The following is an 11,687-nucleotide window of genomic DNA, read 5'->3' as shown; positions in this document are numbered from 1 at the left end:
GTTGCTGAGAAACACAAAAGCACCAAGAGCCTTCAAAAATGGAACATTTCTTTAATTCACAACATGCACATAGCGCCTGCATCATGGGTCGTGTGACAGTCTTACAGTGGAGCACCGTTTGTACACAACCCATTATTGCATGGCTCTGGATAATACGTGAGGTAACATGCTTCCCAGTTTTGAATGCGGAACTCGTTTATATGTGCTCCCTACTTTAAATTCTCTCTTTGATCAGGTCTTCAGCAGCGACAGCGATTCAGACAGGCCGTCTGCCCAAGTTCAGAGTCTGCTTTCTGCTGTTCTCTGCCCTTGTGGAAGCAGAAAGTTAGGTCAGAAAGGGGCAGGGCACAACAGAGAGCATCCCTGAGTTCAGACAGACAGCCCATGTGAATTAGTGCTGCTGCTAAAATCCTGGGCAGGGAAAGGATTTAAGGTAGGGAATGCCGGACCTGAGGTCAGAGGAGGGGGCTGAGGGAGGGGGGTCAGTCTGCTGTGGTGTTAAAAAAAATTGGCACCCTCGGGCTCTGAACTGCAGACTGTGGTCTGCCATTTCAGTAGGCCTGATTCATTTATATATGCACCATTAATACGCGGTTCAAGGTCCTTGCCTCCCGAGTACCTCGGTGCTCCACTGTAGTCCAATATAAACATGCCCAGCATTCCAGCTGAAGGCCAAAAATAAGAAACCTAATGCTGTACCAAAGTTCAAAAAGAACGTCACCTGAGCAGCAATATTCAATCTTTGGTTGTTAGCACCCAGTTGACTAATTAATTTGTGCATGCATCTGGGCTCTATGCCCACATTTGGACACCTAACTTTGGATGACCTATATAGAATCTGCTAGTTTATGTAATCAAATTTCCCCATCAATTTTATTTTGGATGGGGCGTTAAAGGAGTTTACTCCTTAATCCCCATTTCTTATTTTTGCCTCAGAAACGTTTTTGTGATTTCTGTAGCTAATTTTAATCATTTAGACATACATGTTTGTAAAATTGTCTATGTACAGGTACTGGCATCATCACTTTCACATATAAGTGCTGTCTTTTATAGATGGATGCTGCCAAGTGATGCTAGGCCCTTTTTTTCTACATGCTTTTGCTGAAAGTGATAGCAAATCCACATGTATTTGCCAACACCCTTCTATATATTTTATAAAAAGCTCCAGGTATTTTGTAAAATACCAGTGCAACTGAGCATGCCCCAAGCTGGACATCTCGATTCTTATTTCAATGACCTATGCAAAATGGAGATTCCAGAATGCTTGAGTTCTGTTGAATGTTGGTCACTACTTGCAATTCCAGATATTCCTCGTACTGAAAACTATTTTCTCTGACTTCCTCTATGCCTTCTTCCCAATGATGATTCCATGAACTTCTGCATCTACAGAATTTGCTTTTGTTAACAGACCAGGGTCCAAATGATTTTGTGTCTCCAGTGGGTTTGGAAACCAGATTTTTAGCCTGATCAACCCCACTTATATTGTATAGCTTTTGCCAAAAGGCCTTCAAGGAATCAACCCTAGCTTCTGGCTCAGACATTAGATCTGATCTTGGCAAAAGAAGGAAAGGGATAATATTCATCTGTGACAGCGTGTTATTTCAATGCTAGTTCTCTGGACTATCTAGATAGTATCAAGACTCCATTCCCAGACCACCCTGGTACTACCTGGATAGTACAGAGCAGTCTGTCTGGAGTTTTAGCGACTGCTAATAATCTGGGTATGGACCTGGTGAGCATTGCTAATCCAGGTGAAAGCTGCTCCCAGTCAGGTAAGTCCCAGTGAATATAGACGTCAGAATTTCTTTGGTTCTAGAAAATGCTGCCTTCTTGGACCTTACAGTAATCTGCCTATTTGAATTCTCTCATTTCTCCCTTTTAATTCAATCTCCCAGAGAGTACATTTTGAGTTTAAGTCTCTCTATATAGGACTTATGTTGCAAGTCTTACATTATTTTCCAAAAAGGCCTCTGTAGATCAATAGGTGCTATTCAAACATGCAAAAAACAAACAAAAAAAACAAAAACAAATCTTAGATTTTTCCTTCTTAAAAGGTGAGAGAACACCGTTTTGCCAGAAAATCCATAAATCTGGTGCCAGTGTGCACATGTGAATGCACTGTCGCTCACTATGCCCACTGTCTGAGATGGTCAGATATAAACTCACCCACATACAGCCCACTCTATAATCCTCAATAAATGATCTATTGATTGGCTTCTAGCTCACTGAAAATTAAAAGCTATTGTCCAATTTGCAATCTGTGCTTGCGCTGTGTCTATTTCACAGGTGCTGCTTCTCACCACCACCCACACTTTAACCAAAAATAAACATTTAGAACCAAAAATAAAATGTGGTGGTATTTTTTGCACACAAATACACACCCAGACCCCCTCAATTTCTGTACAGTTTGAATATTTTTAATTCTAATTTTAAAAAGTGTTTACTGAAACTTGAATTCAAACATACAATAACTTTGAATGTTAGATGGAATTGTGGTACCAAAGACAGCCATTCAGTCAATTTAATTAATATCAAACACTATGTACACATCAGTATCTCTATATGCTTCTGTCCTGTATAAAGGACTGCATGAGAAACTTATCCTAGGGAAGAAACAGAGCACAGAGCTGCCATTGTGCTGCAAGTATCAGCCACACTGAAATGGATTTACAACATGCAACCAAGGGAATGGCAGAAAAAACAAGGAGGGAGAACAAAAGTTCAAAATGTCACTAATTAATATGAAGAGATCGAGAGACAGGAATCAAAGTAGGAAACAGTGAGTGAAAGAGTGTGTGTCTGTGTTTGCTATGAAGGGGAGGTCAATACTGAGGCAACTTCACTTAAGCTTTCAAGTCTAATATCCTCTTTGAAGCTTCATATGCAGGGTTTCCCTCCCTGTGTTGATCCCCTTTCTTTGTAGGCTGACCCCAATCATTCCCAGCATCTGCAAGGAACAACCCCAAATCACTTTCCAAAGACGACCTTGGAGGGTTCCAGCACTTCCGCAGTACCTGACAACCCCAACAACAATCATTTCTATAGGAGACAGCAAGGCAGGAAGGGAGAGAGAGAGAGACAGAAAGAGATAGTGACTGCAAGATATGTCCTAATTGTCATGCCAATAAAGTTTCCAAAATCTGAATCTGAGAGAGAGGCATAGTTGCCACCTCTCATGCAAGACACTTTTCAGCTTCTGCCAACAACGTATGCAGCAGAGCCTGTACTATTCTCATTCTACTAGAGAAGATTTTAGGAAGTTTGCTGGAGATTGTGTAGACCTCTATAGAAGATGCTAAACGTGCTAGAAGAGATTCTAGAGAACTATAGAAAAGAGACAGAAAAAACTACGGGAATATCCAGAAAAGAATGCATTGCTAAAAATGTCAGAGAAACCTTGATGTTTTCAGTTCTTTGGTTTTGCATAGTGCTAGAGGAGATTCAAGGAAAATACACAATTCAGAAGTTAATCCTCTGGTTTTGGAGTATATGAGCTCTGCCCACTTCCACTTTTCTCTCTGCCAAGCTTCAAAAAGACAGCTATCAAAACATAATTCCTGAGGATAAAGCAGCCCAATTGTACATACAAATTGGCTATGTTGTGTGGTCAAAGAATACACAAAGGCTCTCTTATTAGCTACAGTCCTTACCAAGAACTTCATTCTCTAGGTACCCCAGAGTCAAAGGCTTGGGGTTGAGTGCAAATCTGGGTCAAGAGTGCAGTTTCTAGGAAAGATGGGAGAGTGCTGAGCGATAGCACCCTACTATACTTGATAGCTGTGCAATAAAAGCCCTTGAAATAACTGCAGCCTGCTGTCTGGGACTCAAGGACGTGCTGCATATCTGTCCTGAGTTGGTGGTGGGAGGAATTTAGACACATGGTCCCTACCCCCTGTATTAGAGGGATGTGCTGTAAACTTGAACTTTCTTGAGTTTGCAGAAAAGAGGGATCAGGGAAGTGTATGGTCCCTGTTCCCTGGGCACAAGCTAGATTATGGTGGCCTGTACCCCCAAGCTGGAAGGGTATACACCAGGGTGTTTTATTGGTATGTATTGGTTAAAGCCTAAAATCAGAAGCCCTATGTTCTAAACCAATCCTCAGCCTTCTACTCTACCAACTTATTTCTCCAGTTTTGGAATAAATGTATCTTCACACCCTTTCTTAAAGATTGAGTATTTATTTTCCCTTTTTAATGATAGCAGAACACTTCAATCCTGTAGGACAATAGAGAAAGATCATGCTCAATTCCTCGCATAATGGAACATCTTTGATGCAATCATTGGTGTAGAGACCCTGAAGTTCTGCTTGAGGTGGAGGACAGACACCTCTAGTGGCTGTACTAAAGTATTGTAGTGCAACATGGGTATACACTCCCCAGTATACAAAAGAACGGAGCACAACTAGGACTGGTATAAAAACAGCCTCATTTGACATCCTTATCTTTGGTCTCTGGATCTCTGGCCACTCTACCACACAGCTAGAGCACAGCAATTGTACCAGAAGGAGCAGAGAAGTAGTGAGAGGTGACAGGAATTGTTTAGGTCTCTCTTGAATTTACTGCTTTGTTACTTCTCATCAGTCTTCTCTGGGCCAGTCTGGAGGGACACTATGGAAGAAGAAATTAGATCTTACTTGTTAATTTGCTTTCCTTTAGTACCTCCAGACCGACCCAGATCTTGCTCTGTGTTTTTTCACATTGTTGTTATGGCGCATTAGCTGATTCTTGCCTTCTTTCTCTCTCAGTAACAGCTGTGTGGGGAGCTGCTGGATTTGTTGTCTGTTTCTTGATATGCTTTACAATAATAATAATAATAATAATTAAAAAGATCCAGTACTTCCTTTGATATATTGGTGGCTATAACGGGGATAGATGCTAGCACAGATGCAGACTTATTTCTTTTCTCTCCCTTGCTTTGGAATGATTATACTGATTCTAGAAGTGGATGTACAGGGTTCTTATTTGCTCACTCAAGAATCAGAATTCTCAGAGTGCACCTGCTGGTAGGCGTGGACAACCCATCAATCTTCTCTGGGCCAGTCCAGAGGAACTAAAAGAAAGCAAATTAGCAAGTAAGATCTAATTTCTCCATTCTTTCTATCATAAAATGCCTAGCCACCTGCCTGGGGTTACCCCATGGCTTCTTAGAGGGTCTATCCCCAGCACAGCTCAAGTCCACCTTCACCTGCTGCTTGTGCTCTACACTAGCACCCTCCTCCCACCAACTGGGTCTCAACTGCATCTGGGCAAGTCTCCCACTCTCAAATTATCTCTAGTGATTTCTAGTTTACTGGAGGCCACACTTCCCGTGGTTCCACAGTTCCAAGAAAGCACTCACAGACCCAACACACAAACCACCAGGATTCTTTATCAGTATAGACAGCAGAGGCAATAAACTGAATAGTGTTTATTGTCTTAAAAATGTTGAACAATTAAAAAAAAAAGTGCAATCAGCAAACAATAACAGGAAACAGAAATATGGATCAATTATAAAACTATCTAAACATTTGTTTACTTTCTAAAAAGTACCTAGGAAGATCAGGACATATAGCTGCACACAATTTATCAAATGTAACTGCTTACAGGGCATTAGCAAAGAGATCCCTCTCTCTTTTCTTCCTGGCTAAGACTGGGAAAAAAAGCCTGTAAAATCCAAATGAAAATGAGCTCCTGGGGAGTGGAGGAGTAGCCTAGTGGTTAGGGTGGTGGACTTTGGTCCTGGGGAACTGAGGAACTGAGTTCAATTCCCACTTCAGGCACAGGCAGCTCCTTGTGACTCTGGGCAAGTCACTTAACCCTCCATTGCCCCATGTAAGCCGCATTGAGCCTGTCATGAGTGGGAAAGCGCGGGGTACAAATGTAACAAAAATAAATAAATCAGAGCCCAGAACAACAAGTATTAGAAATAGTTGGTTACATCACTGCAGGCATTTTCTTTATCTGTGTTAACTATAGAAGGAAAGGTCAGTTCTTTGAAACAGCTTAAAACATAACACCAGATAGATATGAAAATGTAAGAGTCAAGGATGAAATGTCAACATCACCTAAAATGCATCCCCATGGTTGCCTATCTCTTTAGCATATATATCCAGCTTGTGGCTGAAATTGAGAGCTGTAGGTATATCAGTGTTATTTTTTATACACAGATGAACTTGTTTATTGTTCCCATTCAGAAGGGACATAGTGCGCTCAAAGAATCAATAAGAACATAAGAACAGCCATACTGGGTTAGACCAATGGTCCATCCAGTTCAGTTTCCTGCTTCCAGCAGTGGCCAATGGGTCACAAGTACGTGGCAGAAACACAATTAGTAGCACCATTCCATGCTACCAATCCCAGGGCAAGCAGTGGCTTCCCCCATGTCCATCTCAATAACAGGGTCCACTTTAGGTGTCAGTACTCAAGAAAAAGATCTAGGTGTCATTGCAGACAATACGCTGAAATCCTCTGCCTAGTGTGCGGCGGCAGCCAAAAACGCAAACAGGATGCTAGGATTATTAGGAGAGGGATGCAAAATAAGACCAAAAATATTATAATGCCTCTGTATCTCTCCATGGTGCGATCTCAGCTTGAGTACTGTGTTCAATTCTGGTCACCGTATCTCAAAAAAGATATAGTAGAATTAGAAAAGGTTCAAAGAAGAGCAACCAAAATGATAGAGGGGATGGAACTGCTGCCATGTGAGGAAAGGCTAAAGAGGTTAGGGATCTTCAGCTTGGAAAAGGAACAGCTGAAGGGGAATATGATTGAGGTCTACAAAATCCTGAGTGGAGTGGAACGAGTGGAGGTGAATTGGTTTTTCTCTCATTCAAAAAGTACAAAGACCAGGGGACACTCAATGAAATTGCATGGGAATACTTTTAAAACAAATAGAAGGAAATATTTTTTCACTCAAAGAATAGTTGCTGGAGTATGTAGTAATGGCAGTTAGTGTATCTAATTAAAAAAAAGATTTGGACAAGTTGCTGGAGAAAAGGTCCATAGCCTGTTATTGAGATGGACATGGGGGAAGCCACTGCTTGCCTTGGGATTGGTCGCATGGAATGGTGCTACTAATTGTGTTTCTGACAGGTACTTGTCACTTGGATTGGCCACTGTTGGAAACAGGATACTATTCTTTTGGCTCTAATAGCCTCTTTCACCTTACTCTTTTCTCCACCTTTGTTAATATGTGGAATACATCTAGTCTGGGCTTCCACAATGGTATTTTTAAACAACATTTATGCCTGATTCAGAGTCCTAACCTTTGCAGCTGAACCTTTCAGCTTCTTTTTTATGCAAAAACTTTTTATTGAAATAAATAAACATTGATATTAAATACAAAACAGGTATCACATGTAGATAACAACCAATACTTCCAGCTTGCAACAGCCAATAAAAGGAATTAACCCATGTAGGGAGCTTTGACTCTTATAGCCCCCCACACTAAATGCAGATATCCAAAACCCCAATAAACCACCTGACCCAAACCCCCCCCCCTCTCACACCCCTTAATGCCCCTCCATGAAATCCAATCCCTATCCCATGTCCCCCCACCCACTCCATAAAAAAACCTCCAAAATCCTTAGGGTGCACCACGAATAAACTGCCCCTACCTCCACCCAATGCTGATCCTTATTGAGGCTTTCAGCTTCTTTTTAACCATTCATTTTGTCATAGTCGCCCTTTCAAAAATTAAAAGCTGCTATAGTAGATTTCCTTAGTGACTTCACTCCAAATATCAGCTCAAATTTGATCATATTATGATCACTGTTTTCCAGTGGATCCAACACCATTACCTCTTGTACTATGCCCTGCATTACACTAAAGATTAGATGCGAAATATCTCCCCCTCTCCTCGGTTCCTGGACCAGTTGATACAAGAAGCAGCCATTTATTTCATCTAGAAATTTTATCTCCCTAGCACTCCTTGATGTAACATCCAGTCAATATTGGGGTAATTGAAATCAACCATTATTATAACGTTGCCCAATTTGCTAGCTTTCCTAATTTCTGTAAACATATTTTCATCTGTCTGTTCATTCTGTTCCAGTGGACGGTAGTACAGTCCTGCCAGTATATTCCTTCCCTTCACACCTGGAACTTCTATCCATAAAGATTCCACTCTGCCATATGTTTCTTATAGAATGGTTATTTTGATTTTTTTTTGTTACATTTGTACCCCGCACTTTCCCACTCATGGCAGGCTCAATGCGGCTTACATGGGGCAATGGAGGGTTAAGTGACTTGCCCAGAGTCACAAGGAGCTGCCTGTGCCTGAAGTGGGAATTGAACTCAGTTCCGCAGGACCAAAGTCCACCACCCTAACCACTAGGCCACTCCTCCAATTCCTTCTTTAATATATAGCGCACCCCCTCTCCAATTCAATCCACTCTATCATTGCAATACAGTTTGTACCCTGCTAACACAGTGTCCCATTGATTGTCCTCCTTCCACCAGGTCTCTGAAATGCCTATTATATCTTTCTCTTCAATTAGTGCTATATACCCCAATTCTCCTATCTTATTTTTAAGGCTTCTAGCTTTTGTTTATAGACACTTCAAATTATCTTTTTCCTTTTCCCCCCTTGCATCTACAGACTGCTTTGAAGTTAATGGGGATAATTTGCATCCTTTACTCTGTTCTCCCATTGAACACTCCTAGTTTTCTTTCACAGTTATTGAAACCTCTCTATCAGGATTCCCTAAAGATTCTGTTTCAATGGTATCCTTCAAGGATACTCCACACCGAACTATGAGCGCCTGGGTGACTGTCAGCTTCCCTTCCCCCCCATTTTAGTTTAAAAGCTGCTTTTTTGTTAGTACCAGCAGCCTGGTTTCATTTTGGTTAAGGTGGAACTCATCCTTTTGGAACAGGCTCCCATTCCTCCAGAATGTTGCCCAGTTCCTGACAAATCTAAACCCCTCATCCCCACACCATCATCTCAACCACGTATTGAGACTTCAGAGCTCTGCCCGTCTCTTTGTTCCTAAGCGTGGAATGGGGAGTATTTCTAAAAATGCTACCCTGGAGGATCTGGATTTTAGCTTTCTACCTAGGAGCCTAAATTTCGCTTCCAGACCCTCCCTCCCACATTTTCCTATGTCATTGGTACCCACATGTCGCAAGACAGCCGGCTCCTCCCCAGCACTATCTAATATCTTATCTAGGTGATGTGTGAGGTCCACCACCTTCACACAAAGCAGGCAAGTGACCAGGCGATTCTCACGTCCACTAGCCACCCAGCTATCTACATGCCTAATAATTGAATCACCAACTAGAACAGCTGTCCTAACCCTTCCCTCCTGGGCAGAAGCTCCTGGAGACACATTCTCAGTGTGAGAGGATATTGCATCCCCTGGTGGGCTGGTCCTGGATACAGGATTATCTACAAATTCACCAGGGTGACATTCTCCTCTTAGGAGATCTCCCTTCTCCAAGGCAGCACAGGGGCTATTAGACTGAAGATGGGACTTCTCCACAATGTCCCTGTAGGCCTCCTCTATGTACCTCGCTGTCTCCCTAAGCTCCTCCAAGTCTGCTACTCTAGCTTCAAGAGAACGGACTCGTTCTCTGAGAGCTAGGAGCTCTTTGCATTGAGCGAACACATATAACCTCTCACCAACTGGGAGATAATCATACATGTGATACTCAATGCAAAAGACTGGATAGCACCCCTCACACTGCTGGACTGCTGTCTGCATCTTAGTATTATAGATTTGTTTAATTAAAACTTCTTAAGGCACTAGGGATATTAGATGAATATAAAGATCCTTAAGATTATATAGTACTAGTAAAAAAGGCCCATTTCTCAAAGAAATGAAACGGGCACTAGCAAGGTTTTCCTCGGAGTTTGTATGTTTGAGTGAGTGTGTGTGAGAGTGACTGTGTGAGAGAGAGAGAGTGAATGTGCGAGTGTGTGACAGAGAGTGAGACTGGGTACGAGTGTGCCTGTGAGACAGAGAGAGTGTGTGTGAGATTGAGAGTGTGTGCCAGGGGCCCCTCCCTCCCTCCCAGTTCCAGTGTCCCCCCTCCCTCCCTCCATGTTCCAGGGTCATCATCCCCCTCCGTCCCTCCCTCCCTCCAAGTTCCATGGTCATCCCCCTTCCGTCCCTCCAAGTTCCAGGGTCATCCCCCCCTCCCTCCCTCCGAGTTCCAGGGTTGTCCCCTCCCTCCGAGTTTCAGGGTCCCTCCCTCCCAGTTCCTCCCTCCCTCCCAGTTCCAGGGTCGTCGTCCCTCCCTCCCTCCCTCCCTTCCAGTTCCAGGCCCCCTCCCTACAAATTTTAAAAGTCATCTTGACTTACCTTATTGGGGTTACAGCGGCCGGCAGCAGTGGTAAAAGGTGTGCAGGCTCGGCCCTTCTCTCTCTCTCAGCTGTGGTCCCGCCCTCATTTCCTGTTTCCGCAAGGGTGGGACCACAGCTGAGAGAGAAGGGCCAAGCCTGCACGCGTTTTACTGCTGCTGCCGGCCGCCGTAACTCTGACTTGGTAAATTAAAATGACTTTTAAAAATCGGAGGGAGGGGGCCTGGAACTGGAAGGGAGGGAGAAGGAAGGGAGGGACGACGACACCCTCATGTGTGTGACGTCGCATTCCTTTGCCTGGCAACTCTGCAGCGTGCCCTTCCCTCTCACGTTTTGACGCGAGGGCGGGACAGAGAGAGATGGTGACAGACTTACGAACCCTTCACTGAAGTCTGCCACGGAGTCAGCTTGTTTGTCAGCTTCAGAAAGTTGGAGGTGCAAATTATTATAGTAGATAATACGTAATTTATTTAGCGTTTGCTTCTCAGAAACTAAATAAATGTAACTAAACCTCTAATAAAAACTCTACTCTTCTTATCCTAATTAGAATTGACTATAAATGAAGAGTTGTGCTAGGGGTAGGTAGGAGGTGGGGAGGGGGGAATGAAGAGTGAACTAGGCCGTGCTATGCCTGCTAGAGGCTATCTGTTAATGCTGTGGTACAAAGTTCAAGTTTTAAAACTAGGTAAAAAGGTATGGAGAGTAGTTGATAATTTTTTTTTTTTAATTCTGCCTATCAATAACGTATAATTCCTCCTGTAAACCCCAATCTTTAAGTTCCCAAAGCACAGAGCAAAATAACGTTCCCGTACCAGAGAAATATCTTCTTCTCTCAGAACTTCTCAGAAAGATCTCAAAGTGGTTCATTTATGATAAACATAGAAGGAAAGAATACTAATATTTTATGGGTAAGTCAGAAATAGTGGACAGAGTAAAACCACCGCCCAGGCAGATGAGATCCTCTGTATATTGAAAGATAGCATAAGAAATCGGGAAGTAGTTATGGATTTGTGCTGAAGATTCTAGGCCCACATATTGGATGTTAAAAGATGGACATTTAGGGCCCCTTTTACAAAAGCGTGCTAGTGGATTCAGTGTGCGCTAAAAGCTAAGATGCCCATAGGAGTATAATGGGAGTCTTAGTGTTTAGCATGTGCTAAATCCTCTAGTGTGCCTTTGTAAAAGGGGCCCTTAGCAGTGTGCAGGGAGGGAACTACCCCACACCTAGAACCTACTGTTAAACTAATTTCTGCACTATTGTTGTCTCACTTGGATTTCTCTATTCAGGCCAAGATGCACTAAAAAATTGTTAAAGCCCTTCCCTTACCGATTCCCTTAGGAAAAGGAATGCAAATGAGCTGCTCGTTGTAGCTCACCTGCATTCTCTATTCCATCGGTAAACAGTA

The sequence above is a fragment of the Microcaecilia unicolor genome, chromosome 2, assembly GCF_901765095.1.
Source record: "Microcaecilia unicolor chromosome 2, aMicUni1.1, whole genome shotgun sequence".
NCBI classification, from domain to species: Eukaryota; Metazoa; Chordata; class Amphibia; order Gymnophiona; family Siphonopidae; genus Microcaecilia; species Microcaecilia unicolor.
Note: the sequence above shows the minus strand (reverse complement) of the source record.